Genomic DNA, 16,066 nt, shown 5'->3' on the forward strand with positions numbered 1-16,066 from the left:
TAGGGACACACTGACACTTAAAGCTTCTTCCATCAGATGCCATCATCTATGTGTAAGCTTCATCAAAAACTATCATTGAGTCTTTGATCACACCATGGTATGTGTTTACACTTCATAAGTAGGATTTTCAGTATGATTGAGGAAATTATTTTTGCATATTATGTTTATTTTTAATAAAAATTATACATGATAATATAAATGAAGGCATTCCCCATCAAAGTTGCAAGGGTTAATTGCTTATTTTTCTTGGGGATTGGAATAAGCATAAATACTTGCCTTATTCTTCACTCCGACAGGGTTCTTTCCTATTATATGACCTGTCCTAAAGCTGCTCTTATTGCTGCATTGTACATAAAGATTTTGACAGCCCTGCCCATGTCCCTGAGCATTAAGAGGAAGAGCACCATCAGCCAAGGGAATGACAAATTAGGTAAGCATTATTGCCTATTTCTATTTCTCTAGAAAAAATTAGCAATTATACCTTTTAATGTGGGGGGGCTGGGGGCACACTGCAAGGGTTAATTTTTTAGTTTTCTCCAGAGTTCTGCCTTAAACTATTTAGTATTTCCATTGGAAATGTCAGCCATGTATCAATTAATTTTGCTAAATGACTAAATTATATGTGTATGTTGGATTAAAATTGATAATATCCTGACAATTGTTTTTTTTTGCAAGATTATTAGAGTTGTAAGGCTTTGTTTTGTAGCTGTGCGCAGACATTAATGATTCACATTGGTTTTTCTCTACCATCAGATTTATCAGCACATTCAATAACTTCCTACAGATTTGGATGGGATAATTATCATACATGGTGGGCTTTTTGATCTCTTACAGTGATGCAGTGTTGGACTGATTGCTCAGAATTGCAGTTTACATGGCCAGTATAAATCAGTATTATTTATGTTATCAATGTACTGTACCATCTTATTTATTTGCAGTCATTTTTATTACATTTTTATATAGGATTGCTAGAGGACAGCAATAACTTGAGAATGCAATTGTGTGTAATCTGAAACAGAACATACATGAAGAAATAAACATATTTCAGGAATTAAACTACAATTATAAAAGTGTAGAAATAATGAAAAATAAATAAGATGAACAAGAGGCATTACAGTTTGTCAATTTAGGCTCAGAGGATTCCATACAGTAACATAGTTGAGAGTAAGCTATCTCGATACCATGAAGAAAAGGGCTTGTAAACCGCAATTGCAAAAGAATATCCAACCTTGAGTTATTAGGAGGCTGAGAATTTTATATGTTTACCACAATTATACACACATACAGTACATACATGTAGAGGTAGCTGTGTAGTTGTTGATAACGGCCTCCATGTTTCCCTTGTTGGGCACCAAGCAAGGGTCACATGAGAAGCTTACCCCGGGGTGGGTTCTTCTGACCTACATTAGGCACGGTTACGGGGCCACATTACACACACATGGGGTACCTTTACTTTGTGTCATCTTAATACCTTGGGATTAGGCTGAGGCTGCCATGGGGGATTATTCAACCTTAAGGTGGACCTCTACTCCTAGAGATGAACATACACCATGTACACTGACACCTTAACTGTTCTCCAGTTAACTCTCGGTTCACCGTGACAATACACACCCTCAAAGTAATTCGCATTTTGACACGCTGAGCCAATGTCCACATCCACCTGTCCAGAGTTTTCTACTACCCCCAAGTAGTGGAGTGGGACCCACCATGCACTCTGCATGGGCTCCACACATGCACTCAACTTAACTCTATAACTTCCATACCTCTGTACAGGATGGGTGAACCTCTGCGGTGCAATCCGTTGCCATTGCTATGGGAGATCTATCGTGAAAGGAGTGCAGATAACATCTCCCTCACTATAACAGGTACACGCTATCAACAGGCTGCTTACGCTTCAGTTACTCTTGGCAACTACTTATGTCTTTACATTATTCTATTCCTCATCAATACCTTCATACCCCAATATGTTAAGACCCACTCAGTGAACTATGTGTGTGCCAGTTACTTACGATACACCATTTTAAGGACCAGGCCAGGCAAGGACAAAGTTTCAAACATTTTACTTGGTAAGGGTGCAAAAGTAGACATTTTAAAGTCCAACAAGCAAGGCACGATATTTTCCTACCCATTATAACTACAAGCTGATGTGCTGCCTTGGCATACCTGCAAAAGTGCATTTCAGTGTCCATAGTGCCGTACAGGCTCTCTCAAACAAGCTTCTTTAGAGGCATACTGGCATCTTCAGGGTGATCCCCAAGTTAAAAGTCTCTGTTGCAGGCCATGACAGACAACAGTCCTGATGGTCTCTTAATCCGTATCCATCCTCTACGGGTCTCACAGCCCACGGCTGTACTGTGCACACAAAGTGTCCATTAATGACTGCCAAGACTTCCACAGGGGGCTGCATCATTGCCCAAATTAAATCACACAGGCAAGTGGGGTAGACTCAGACCAAAAAAAAACGGCCAAAAGATTAGGCGAGGGGGCAAAGCATGAATCCCAACCCTCCCAACAGGGACATTAACTGTTCTGACCTGCTAACATACACAAATAGGAGGGGCAATGCAGACAAACGTCAGCTAACCTATTGGTAATGTTTTTTTAAATGTGGGAGGAAAATAGAGAATTCAGTTAAAACCTATGTATATAAAAGGAAATTCCACAAAAATCAATACATGCACTGTCAGTAGTAGTAGTCAAATAGTTTGTCTTGTGTCTTCTATAAATAGTTTGTCTTGTGGCTTCTATAAAGTTTGGAGTATAGTTATCACCACTCTATCCAGAAGAAAAAGAAACATAAGCCCAGTTACAAGTTATTGTTTGAGTTGTTTTGTTTTAGTTTTTTATTCAATTAAATAGCGGTACTATTCTGCAGTGTTTTACAATATACCATTTAAATCAGTTCCTACTGTGGAAATAGCTGACAGTCTAATGTTCCTATCACAGTCATGTACAAGCACCCAAGCAGGAACAGTATGGTTGTTATCCAGGAGTAAACTAATAAAAATATGGCTGAACCTGCACATTGCCCTAGAAAATACACTGCACAGATGCTTATCATAGCTTCCTTATGTGTGAGCTTACCGTACTTTCTTCTAATATGCTGTTACCAGCATTCATTATAAATTAAACCTATAGGATGGGGAGTGATAAAAAAATAGAGGAACCATGAGGTTGACTTCATGACTCTAAAATAGGAATTTATGTGCCATATACCTTTGCATGTATCTTCCCCTATAACTCCTGAGTCACAATTTTCATTGTGTTCCCTATACACAATTACTTTAATGCCTATGCAACATTATTTTTTTATATTTAGTTATCTTTTACAAATGGTATGGAATTGGCAAAATCTGCTTAATTCACTGTTTGCTGAAATATAAATAATCTGCAATAAAGACATTTCTAGGTCAAAACAATAGCAATATTTCTATGGTAGCAGTACTCAGACTGAGACTTCCCTTTGCCTTCTCAGATACCTCTAATGATTAAAAATACACCTTGCCCCTAATGGAGGATAGGGAAGTAGATTACATGGTCTAAGTCGGCTGAGCAAAGCACTGTTGCTGTACTGGTGTGAGCTGCTATAGGCACAGCATATAGAAGTCTATGTAGCTCACTAGTGCATATGCAGTACTGGGCTCTGCCAGCTCAAAGGGAAGCCATGTGATTACAGTCAGCACACTGGGCTGGTAGAAACAACTGCACCCTCTTGTTCTACTTTCTTATTCATTAGAGATATTTGTTAGGGCAAGGAGGGGCATTAAAATCTATTTTGTGTCATATCAGTCTCAATTTAGATGCAAAAGTGGGTATAGACATATCCATTATTAGGCTTTGACTTAATTGTTTAACCACTTGCCTACTGGGCACTTAAACCCCCTCCTGCCCAGACCAATTTTCAGCTTTCGGTGCTCTCACATTTTGAATGACAATTACTCAGTCATGCAATAATGAATTTTTTGTCATTTATATTGGTCACTTCTGGGTTTTTTATTTTTTGCGGTATAAATGAAAAAAGACGGAAAATTTTGAAAAAAAACGAATTTTTCTTAGTTTATGTGATAAAATTTTGCAAATTATTAATTTTTCTTCATGCATTTTGCACACAATTTATACTGCTACATATCTTTGGTAAAAATAACCCAAATTAGTGGATATTATTTGGTCTATGTGAAAGTTATAGAGTCTACAAGCTGTGGTGAGAATCATAAAAAATTTAGCACACCTGATGTACTGGTGGCCTATCTCATTTCTTGCGACCCGAACAAGCCAGGAAAGTACAAATACCCCCCAAATGACCTCTTTTTTGAAAATAGACATTCCAAGGTATTTAGTAAGATGCATGGTGAGGTTTTTGATGTTGTTATTTTTTTTCCACAATTCTTTGCAAATGGAAGATTTTTTCTTTTTATTCCCAAAATTTTCATTGTAATAGGTTATTTCTCTCACATGGCATGTGTATACCACAAATGATGCCCTAAAATACATTCTGCTACTCCTCCTGTGTATTACAATACCACATGTGTGAGACTTTTACACAGCCTGGCCACATGCAGAGGCCCAATATTGAAATAGCTGATGGTGCGTTCCAGGAGCATAAATTACACATCTCATTTCTCATCTACCTATTACACTTTTGAAGGCCCTGGAGCACCAGGATAATGGAAATGCCCACAAAGTGACCCAATTTTGGAAAGCTAACACCCCAACGTATAATCTATGAGGCATAATGAGTCTTTTGAACAGTTCATTTTTTCCAGAAGTTTTGGGAAAATGTGGAAAAAAATGAAAACGCATTTTTTTTACGCTAAGTTGTTCATTTATAAGATATTTCCAACACATAGCATGTACATAGCAAAAATGACACCCCAAAATACATTCTGCTACTCCTGAGTATGGTGATACCGAATGTGTGAGACTTTTCACACAGCCTGGCCCCATACAGAGGCCCAACATGCAAGGAACACCATCAGGTGTTCCAGGGACACATAGCATGCACATACCAAGAATTACACCCCAAAATATATTCTGCTGAGCAAAGAGTAAACAAAAGATTACCTGTGTTTTTAGTAGCGTGGTTGTCCACAGAAGGATAGCACTGGTCCAGGCAGCAGGCAGGGACTTGGCCAGCAAAAGTGAAAACAATTTTCCAGGCAACAGGCAGAAATACTGTCCATAGTCAATACAGGCAGCAGGCAGGGATACTGTCCATATACAGTCCAGGGTCAGTGCAGGCAGAGATTGTCAGCAGTGCCAAAATATTGGTCCTGGTAGTAGGCAGGAACATGGTCCATCCATGTGGTGTGGTCAGTTCATGCGACAGGCAGAGGCATGATGGCATAGGTCCTACAGGCAGCAGGCAGAAGTAGGGCCTCGTTCGGGACAGAATGGGGATAGGGGTAGAGGATTCTCCCACCCAAATCTCTTTGAAGCCTCTGAGTCTCCAGACCCTAATCTAGGAATGAGAAAACAAATAAAATAGTTTTTTTCATCCAGAAAAACAATTCTGGAGCCCCTCACATATGTGAGACCCCTGTGTTATGAATCCCAGTAGTCCACTGGCAGGGTACAAGATCAGTCCAAGAGGCAGGCAAGAGGCATGGTCAAACAGTCCAGGGTCAGTTCCAGATCAGGCAGTGGTATGTACAGAATCGGTAGGCAGAAGCGTGGTCGAATAACAGTCCAGGGTCAGTTCCAGATCAGCCAGACGTATAAACAGAATCAGTAGGCAGAAGCGTGGTCGAATAACAAGCCCGGGTCAGTTACAGAGCAAGTAGAGGCATAAGAGGTGTGAAGGTAAATGTTAGCAAGTGAGGGTTATGTTTACCATACTTCACTAATAGTTCACTGAAGTATGGTAACGGCAGAAACAGTCAACTATGCAGAGGCCTGGTTGGGAAGGACAATGGGCACAATGAAAGTGGTGTCTCTTCTCAATCCTCGTTTGGTGCACACCCGGCATTTTTTCTGACGTTTTTGGCCTGTTGGTCTGGGAGAGATTTTATCAGAGAATTTGCTAATCACTTCGGATCAAATGTTTTCTAGTGGGCCGTTCGGGTATATAAGGGCAGTGATGATTTTCTCCTGGTAGCCAAGGAAGGGTTTGGGTCTTTCAGTGGAGTTGCGATAGATTACATAGGTGTTTTATATGGCCAAATTAAAGAAATAAATTGAAACTTTTTTATACCACTGGTATGTTCTTCTTGTGGAAAGGTATGGTTCGAGCATCTGGTCGTTGAAATCGACAACCCCCATGAACATGTTGTATTCATGGATACATGTTGGCTTTTGGATTGGGCCATTCCTCCTGGTGATCTCAACGAATGTATTGTTGTGGATCGAAAAAAGCATGTACACATCCCTTCTGTCCCTCCATTTCACAGCCTGAATTTCCTCATTCTGTAAACTCACCGCTTCCCCTCTTCTTAACTTCTTGTTGACGAGGCTTTGAGGAAAGCCCTTCCGGTTCCTCCTTACGGTGCCGCATGCTGGAATGTTCTTTCTGTGAAGGTTGCGGAACAGGGGCAAACTTGTATAAAAGTTGTCCACATACAAATGGTAGCCTTTCTCCAGGAGTGAGTTTATGAGTTTCCAAACGACTTTCCCACTCGATCCAATGTATTCTGGGCAATTAGGGGGATGTAGCTGGGTGTCCTTCCCTTCGTATACTATGAAGGAATATGTATACCCTGTGGCTCGGTCGCACAATTTATACATCTTCACCCCATAGCTTTTTGGTGGGAATTAATAGTTTTAAGCCCAGCCTGCCAGAAAATTTGATAAGGGACTCATCCACACATATGTGTTTGTCTGGGGTAAACAACAGGGGGAAGATCTCAGAATTTTTTTTATTAGCGGCCAAATTTTCTAAAGCTTATCAAAATTTGGGTCATTTCAGGGAGGGCAGGGCACTGGGTATTGTCGTTATAGTGTAGGAATCTCATAATCATGAGATATCTGGTCTGGGGCATTATTGAGGAAAAGATGGGCATGTGGTAGGTGGGGCGGGATGACCAACATGCACGTAATAAATTTTTTCTGTTTAGTCCCATACAGAATGTGAGGCCCAAATTTTTTTTAACCTCCTCTACTGTTAGGGCTCTCCACTCGTAGGGACGGGTATAGGAGGACGTTGGGTTACTTGCTATAAATTGTTGTGCATACAGGTTTCACTGGGCCACAATCCATGCAAGCATGTCCTCAGTAAAAATTAAATGGAAAAAGTCTATCGGGGAAAAATGTTATGTGTCCACCTGGACTCCTGGGAGGGCAGTGAAAGGGGGAACGTTAGCTTCTCCTGAATTAGGAGGAAGCCACAAGGGGGTCTGAAGGGAATAGGGAAGGCTGGCATGGGACCTAACCCTTTGGGGCTGAGGTGACACCCCACTGGTACTTGGCCTTTGCCGAGGTACTGCGGTGCTGGTGGATGGCACTGCGGTGCTGGTGGATGGCACTGCCTCCCCAGCAGTACGCCTTCGTCTGATGGGCGGACTCTCATCTTCCTCCTCTGAGGCTGTCATTGTACCACTGCTTAGGACAGGCTCGTAGTCCACATCAGACTCAGAATCTGAATATGAGGAGGAATCCGAAGTGGAGAGCTCCCCGTTGCTCTCGTCGGCCGCAAGAATATCCTAAGCCTCCTCGGCTGAAAATAATCTTTTTTTTTTTTTATTCTTTATTTACGGATTTCAGGTAATACAGAGACAAACTGTAAAAGACACAAATCACCCAGTTTTCCAATTTGACAAAAATACACAGTTAACACTTCGTGGGGGACCGGAGGAAACCTATCAACTTATGGCAGCAGCAGCCCCAACCATGTCTAGATCACCACATTATCCCACTCTAATGATCCAGTACCCCAGTGACCACTTATAAGCCAGGGCAGTCCCCGGGGCGATCCCCCTCCAGGCCCAGTCTGAGGGGCCTCCAGCATCGGTCACCTTCATTCTATAAATCATAGAGCACAGCCGGGACCACCTCAAGGGCCGCCAACCCCTGGCTGGGAAGCTGAGAAAACAGAACGGATAAATCCTTGCAATCACCATTTATTTTAATTATACTTGGGAGTTAGGGGATAGGGAAAAAGAGGGGGGAGCAAATGGGCAGGAGAAGGGGATAGGGGTAGAAAGAAAGAAGGACAGAGCGGGCTAACAGTGCTATGAGGCAGACGGGGGTCAAAGGGGGGGAGAGCGGGCCAGAGCGGTCCATGAGAAGGGAGAGAAAGATAGAAGACTCTGGTGGGTTCCCACGGCCGGGTCCTTCCCTCCGCTCTCGTGCCAGAGTTTACAGATAGGATCTGTATGCATCGGAAAACCTGAACAGGCTCCAAGGCAACCATCGAGTAGTGTGTTCTTCCTCCCTGTCGCCTAACGCTGATGTGAGCTGTTCCATACGGTAGATGTCGCAAACTCTTGCGAACCAGTGAGACACTATTGGAGCGGCCTGCTGCTTCCACATGCTAGGTATACATGCCCTGGCCGCACTCAGAAGATGTTTTAATAGAGATTTATGGTACTTCTTGCTCGAGAGTGGGGTCAGATTGAAAAAGATCGCCGCTGGGTTGTTCCGAAGATCGATAGCTGTGAGGTCATAAATGATATTGAGAACCTGTCTCCAGAAATGGGTCAGTTGAGGGCACTCCCAAAAGATATGCAGTAACGTACCGGCCTGTTCACCGCATCTCCAGCACAATGGGCTGTGACCGGGAAACATAGCTGCCAGGACAGTGGGGGTCCTGTACCAACGGGTCAAAATTTTATAGGCTATTTCCTGGTATTTACTACATAAGGACGACTTGTGCGCAAAAAGAAGCGCATGGTTCTTCTGGTCTGGCGAGAGCCTGACATTCAGGTCTCGCTCCCACTTTTCCAAGAACAACAGATTACCTTGGGAGAGGTGGTCCAGTAGGATGCGATACGAAAGGGAAAGAGACCCTCGGGTCGGTCCCTCTCCTGAGCATACCTCTTCAAACGACGTTAGAGGTCTGCGGAATTCGCCACTATTTGGTAAAGATTTTAGGAAGTGGGAGAGTTGGGCAAGCCTCCACTGCCCCAGGGCCGTGGTTTCTAACGTCTCGTACATAGTGGAGACCGCCTTCCACGTCCTAGGGCCAGGAAAAGAAGAGGCTCACACCAGGTCCCGGTCAGGGTCGAGGCGGAAAGACTTGTCTGTCATGCCGGGTTCAAAGCGTGGGTGTCCAATAATAGGGGTCATGGGCGAAGGGAAACTGGGCACGCCCGTCAGTGTAAAATATCTGTCTAGTTCTTGCAACGTTGGTTCAATGAGTGGGTGCGCCCGCGTTGCTCCCGACCAGCCCGGTCCACTCCAGGGCAAACCTTCAAGTGGAAATGGTATGGATTCACGTTCCAGACAAACCCACAGCTTATCCTTCAGGTGTCTGCACCAGTCAACTACTCTGTTCATGTGTACCGCCGTATAGTACCATGCCCGGGTCCGGGAGGCCAATCCCTCCCTTGTCCTTTGGTCTGAGTAGTAATGTTCGGCTGAGTCTTGAAGGCTTGCCCTGCCACACGTATCGAATAAAGATGGAGCGCAGGGCCTTAAAAAATGATTGGGGGATTTTTATCGGTAAGGCTTGTAAAAGGTACAAGAGTCTTGGCATTACTGAAAATAATCTTTATGACATTCTTAGTGATCACAAATGGCACTGATATGTGACACTGATGTGGCAGATGACACTGACAGGTGACACTGATGTGGCAGGTGACACTGACAGGTGACACTGATGTGGCAAGTGACACTAGCAGGTGACACTAACAGGTGGCACTGATGGCAGGTGACACTGATGTGACAGGTGACACTGACAGGTGACACTGATGTGACAGGTGACACTGACAACAGGTGGCACTGACAGATGCCACTGATACATGGCACTGATGACAGGTGGCACCGACAGATGGCACTGATGCGTGGCACTGACATGTGACACTGGCAGATGGCACTGGCAGATGGCACTGGCTCTGGCAGACGGCTCTGGCAGATGGGGCTGGCAGATGGCACTGGCAGATGGCAGATGGCTCTGGCAGATGGCTCTGGCAGATGGGGCTGGCAGATGGCACTGATGGGTACTGTGGGCACTGTAACACTGTATATATATGTTTTACACTCACTGAAAAAACCACAGGTCGCTCTCCCTCTTCACACGCTGTATCTGCGTGAGGCGGGAGAGTCGGCAATGAGAGATGATCTCATATGTTTACATTTGAGATCATCTCTCATTGGCAGCTACGATCGCGCTGTAAACGGCCACTGTGATTGGCCGTTCACAGCGATCTGTCCAAAGGACACGGCCAACACAGATTTCCCCCTGATGCGCTCCCTCGGGGGGGGGGGAGTAAACAGGGACGCCCTCCCGGCAGTTAGCGTACGCACTGTAGCCGTCTTTCGGCTATAGCGTGGGCACAAAGTGGTTAAAGTTAATGTAAATCCTCACATATACCCAGTGAAGTGAACAGCCCCAGATGATACACAGAGTTGAAACAAATCCTCCTACATAAGTTTTACATGTACAGTTGTGTGAAAAAGTGTTTGCTTCTTCCTGATTTTTTATTTTTTTTGCATATTTCTCACACTTAAATGACTCAGATCATCAAACTAATTTTAATATTACACAAAGACAAAACAAGTAAATCCAATGAATGGAAAGTAGTTCTGGACAGCCGCACTCCAAAAAAGCCTTTTATTCAAAAAAACCACACAAAATCCAAAATGCATGTTACAGCAGAACAAGACAACTGACGCATTTCACACTACACACAGTGCTTAGTCATATCTGTGACTAAGCACTGTGTGTAGTGCGAAATGGGTCAGTTGTCTTGTCCTGCTGTGACATGCATTTTGGATTTTGTGTGCTTTTTTGAATAAAAGGCTTTCTGTCCAGAACTACTTTCCATTCATTGCTATATGCATTGCTGGCACCTGTGGCTTCTTCGGCTGGGCGGAGAGTCTTGTTATTAAACTATCTTCCTGGAGTGGTGACATCCCCTTCCTGAGTAAAAAGTTTTTAAATTATTATTTCATTTCTTAAGGGGAAAAAAGCTGTTCAAACCTGCCTTGGCCTATGTTAAAAAGTAATTGACCCCTCCCATGCTGAATCATGAATGAACTGTGATTAACCACAATTTTAAGAGTTAAATTTCACTTGCCACACCCAGGCCTGATTACTGCCAGACCTGTTGAATCAAAAAATCACATAAATAGAAGCTGTCTGACAAAGTGAAGCACGCTAACACATCACAAAAAGCCACACATCATGCCACAATCTAAACAAATTCAAGAACAGATTGCAAACAAAGTAATGTACATGTATCGGTCTAGGAAGGGTTTCAGAGCCATTATCCACAAATGGAAATAACTTGGAACAGTGGTGCGCCTACCCAGGAGTTGGTGGCCTACAAAAATTACTCCAAGAGCATGACGAAGACTTATCCAGGAGGTCATAAAAGAACCCAGAACAACATCTAAAGAACTGCAGCAGGCCTCACTTGCCTCAGGCAAGATCAGTGTTCATGATTCAACAAAAAGAAAGAGACTGGGAAAAAATGGCATCCATGAGAGAGTTCCAAGGCCAAAGCCACTGCTGACCAAACAGAACACAAAGGCTAATCTCACATTGACCAAAAAACATCTTGATTATCCCCAAGACTTTTAGGCAAATATTCTGTGGACTGATAAGACAAAAATTTTACTTTTTGGTAGGTGTGCGTCCCGTTACATCTGGCATAAAACGAATACAGAATTTCATAACAAGAACATCATACCAACAGTCAGACATGATTGTGGTAGCGTGATGGTCTGGGGCTGCTTTGCAACTTCAGGACCTGGACGACTTACCATAATTGATGGAACCATGAATTGTGAGCTCTACCAGAAAAAAGGCACTTGAGTTATACAGCAGGACAATCATCCAAAACACAACAGCAAGTCCACCTCCAAATGGTTCAAACAAAGCAAAATTTAGGTTTTTGAGTGGCCTAGTCAAAGCTAGGGAAGAGCCGAACAACCCCCCGGTTCGTATCGCACCAGAACCTGCGAACGGACCGAAAGTTCACACGAACATTAGAACCCTATTAATTACAATGGACACGAACGTTCGAAATCTAAAGTGCTGATTATAACGGCCAATATGCATGTTATTGTCCTAAAAATGGTTTGGGGTCCTGCCCCAGGGGACATGTATCAATGCAAAAAGAAGTTTTAAAAACTGACGTTTTTTCTGGAGCAGTTATTTTAATGATGCATAAAGTGAAAAAAAAAAGTGAAATATTCCTTTACATATCGTACCTGGGGGGTGTCTAAAGTATGCCTGTGAAGTGGCATGTGTTTCCCATGTTTAGAACAGTCCCTGCACAAAATGACATTTGTAAAGGAAAAAAAGCCATTTAAAACTGCTTGAGGCTTTAATGTAATGTCTTGTCCTGGCAATATGGATGAAAATATTTGAGAAAAATGTCATGGCTACCCCATCACCCCCCCCCCCCCCACCCCAGCCCATTACCAGCCCCTTTGGGTCTTGTGTGGATATTAAGGGGAACCCCGCACCCAAAATATGTTATGTTGTTAGGCAGATGCCTGTGTTGCACAAATGAACTACACAACACCAGCAACGAGGGGATGGATTCAGGTGTATGCTTTGCAGGAGGCACATTACACTGACTGAATATTAGGCAGATGCCTGTGTTGCACAAATCAACTACACAACACCAGCAATGAGGGGGGGTAGATTCAGATGTATGCTGTGCAGGAGGCACGCTACACCCACTGTAACAGCATTAGGTTAGGAAGCAAAGCAAAGCTGACACTGTCCCTGCCTATCCTATCCTGCTCTCTCCCTGAACACTACATTCACTGTAACAGAGCTATCTAAAGAAGTAAAGCACAGCTGACACTGTCCCTGCCTATCCTTCTCTCTATGAATGGCGCAACACACTACACAAGGCTGTCGCGCTGGCGGGCTTATATAGTGTGGGGCGTGTACTAAACCCCCTGAGCTATAATTGGCCACAGGCATCCAACCTGTGTCCAATTATGGCTCTTCTCGCTGCCGGCGCTGTGATTGGCCAAGCATGCGGAGTTACAGTGCATGCTTGGCCAATCATCAGCCAGCAATGCACTGCGACTGGCGCAGTGCATCATGGGTTGTTTGTATCACACGAATTTGATGCGAACGGCACACAAAGTTCTGGTTTCGACGAACGGACGAACGGCCGATGTTCGTTTCGAACATGGGTTCGAATCGAACACCGGGCTCATCCCTTGTCAAAGCCATCTTAAAGTGGTTGTAAACCCTTACAAACCACTTTGACCTACAGGTAAGCCTAGATTAAGGCTTACCTGTAGGTCCAAGCAATATCTCCTAAACCTGTATGGTTTAGGAGATATTTGCCCGAAAACGGCACCGCTGTCTACGGCGCATGCGCTGTAGACAGCGGCGCGCAGGCGCACTGAACGCGGCAGTTCCAAAAATGGAGCTGCCGCATTTGTCGACTCCCGTGCGCATGCGCGGGAGTGACGTCATCGCGGCTTCGCCGAATGACAGCGGCGGAGCTGCGAGACGCCACCAGCAAGATGGATGCGGCGGACTACAGGGGACAGCGCGACTTCGTTGGCTCCTGTGTCAGGTAAGTGACACATAATGGGCTACTATGCGATGCATAGTAGTCCATTATGCTTTACCTTTGCAGGGAAAAAAAGAGGAAGTAAACTCATCAGGGTTTACTTCCTCTTTAAATACAATTGAGATGCTGTATCATGACCAATTCATGCTGGAAAACCCTCCAATGTGGCTGAATTAAAACAATTCTGCAAAGAAGAGTGGGCCAACATGGCTCCACAGCAATTTGAAAGACTCATTGCTAGTTATCGCAAACGCTTGATTTCAGTTGTTGCCGCCAAGGGTGGCACAACCAGTTAGTAGGTTTAGGGGCAATTTCTTTTTCACATAAAGCCAGGCAGGTTTGCACAGCTTTTTTGCCTTAATAAATGAAACCATCATATAAAAACTATAACTTTGCTGCCTTCTACAGCAGAGTATTAATGGCAAAAAAAATTCAAGTTTATTGTGGATGCCAAAATTAGGAACGCTCCGCAAAGAGCAGTGTGAGCTATAAAGCATTACCAAAATGGCTAATTTGTTTTAGCAGAACAATGTTTCCTATGGTTATGAAGAACACTAAGCTACAATGTTGCTTATCCATACTGCGTAGTTGTGCAAATGAGATCAAACTGTGGAATGTGAAATCCAATTCACACTGTTCTGTTCTGTTCTCTTTAGAGAAAGCAGGAGACTGTGCATTTAGGAATTGAATTGACTACAATTCTCCATATTCAAAGCAAACCCTGGCACACAGAAGATCAGGCTCAGTTTTTACACTGTCTCTATATGCATATAATGATGAGATGATATAGATGAGTTTGCATTTTACTATATTGTTTATATAAAATTAGAGCCTAAGCCCAGGTTCACATTGAGGGCGGGTTTGAAATCGCGCGTGTTCAGCTGCACTTGCACAATTTGAAACCGGCAATGCAGTCCTACTTCAGGGGAGATATGACAGACATCTGTTCGGTTCATGCACAGATGTCTATTCAAATTGCCCCCGAAGTTGGCAAAAGGAGTGCAGGTATTACTTTTGGGAATTGGTGCGGCACTGCAAAGTCAGCATTGCACTGATTCGGATGTTACCTTTGCCAGCAACAGCCGATGGTTTCATATTCGATTTGACATGCCAAATTTAATGTCAAAATGGCCCAATGTGAACCTGGGCTTAGGTGTTGATTTACTAAAGGTGGAGAGTGCAAAATCTGGTGTCGCTCTGCATAGAAATCAGCTTTCAGTTTTTTTTGTCAAAACTTAAATGAACAAGCTGAACTTAGACGCTGATTGGCTTCCATGCACAGTTGCACCAGATTTTGCACTCTCCAGTTTTGGTAAATCAACCCCTTAGGTTAGGGCCTGTTTTGTTCTGTGGTGGTGTCACAGGCCCGGTAATTGATTAAAAAGACATGAAAGAATAAGACTGTCTCCTAACAAATTCAAAAAGGAAGAGGAAGAAACACATAGCAGAAGGCATGTGAGTAATGGTCACATATCAATGTGCATATTCTTAAAAACATTGCAACATTGTTTGGATCAGTCTACTGAAACTAATTAAACCATGTATACTGTATTACATTTCTAGCAAACACTTATACTTCAGAATATTGCAACTTGCTCTTATTATCTGTGGCAAAAAATTAACACATTGTTGGGCTCCTTTTGTTTCCCATGTCCTGCAATTAGAAGGTACTTCCCAAAGTCACTAGTTTTATCATGAAAGGCGCTTTTTTTCAACTTGCTGGATTATTCCTCTTTTTTTGTACAGGGGGAGGGTAGTCATTTATTGGTATCCAAAATCATACACCTGCTGTGCTTATCAAGGTGCCTCAAGGATAAAGGAAAAGTCAGCCCTTCAGTACATACTGGGCTCCTCAGTTCATTAAGAGATTATTAACATTGCAGACTCACTGGTGGGGAACTGGTGACATTTGTAGCCGTCCAAGTGTGTCCGGAATTTATTTAAACTGTTAAGTCTCCTATTAAAATACAATTTTCTGTACAACACTGGCAGTGAGAAAAGTACATCAAAACTGCTTGAGCTTATTACAGTTTCATCACTCTAATGGGTATTCAGCTAGGAAATAAGTGGATTTTGGAACCTCAGTCCCACTCCCATGTGAAGATCCAAATCAGCCTACACTGAGCACAATGAAAATATGAACTATGATTTAAAGGAAAACCACAGTAATATGTGCTCTTTAAACATTTATACAGAAGTGAACCATGCTTTTTTTACACCAATTTTTTTTTAATCTAATGTGTGTGTGTGTGTGTATATATATATATATATATATATATATATATATATATATATATATATATAGCCAAATCAAGGTGGGCCACTTCTGCCGTGTAGCTAGTATATTTCTTGCAAGATCACATTCATTTTGGACCTACTCAATTCAGTCTTATGCCGCGTACACATGATCGCACATTCCGACA

At 43.2% G+C, this 16,066-nt stretch overlaps 1 long non-coding RNA gene across 1 annotated transcript; it reads left to right on the plus strand.

Annotated features, from left to right (window-relative positions):
• Positions 1–275: 275 nt before the first annotated feature.
• Positions 276–1,107, plus strand: LOC143960956 (uncharacterized). The gene is made up of 2 exons (XR_013270387.1): positions 276–430; positions 754–1,107. It is a non-coding gene; the product is annotated as an uncharacterized LOC143960956 (long non-coding RNA).
• The last annotated feature ends 14,959 nt before the right edge of the window (positions 1,108–16,066 follow it).

The sequence above is a fragment of the Lithobates pipiens genome, unplaced genomic scaffold (assembly GCF_037356315.1).
Source record: "Lithobates pipiens isolate NorthernLeopardFrog02 unplaced genomic scaffold, aLitPip1_a1.2 Scaffold_8, whole genome shotgun sequence".
Lineage (NCBI taxonomy): Eukaryota > Metazoa > Chordata > Amphibia > Anura > Ranidae > Lithobates > Lithobates pipiens.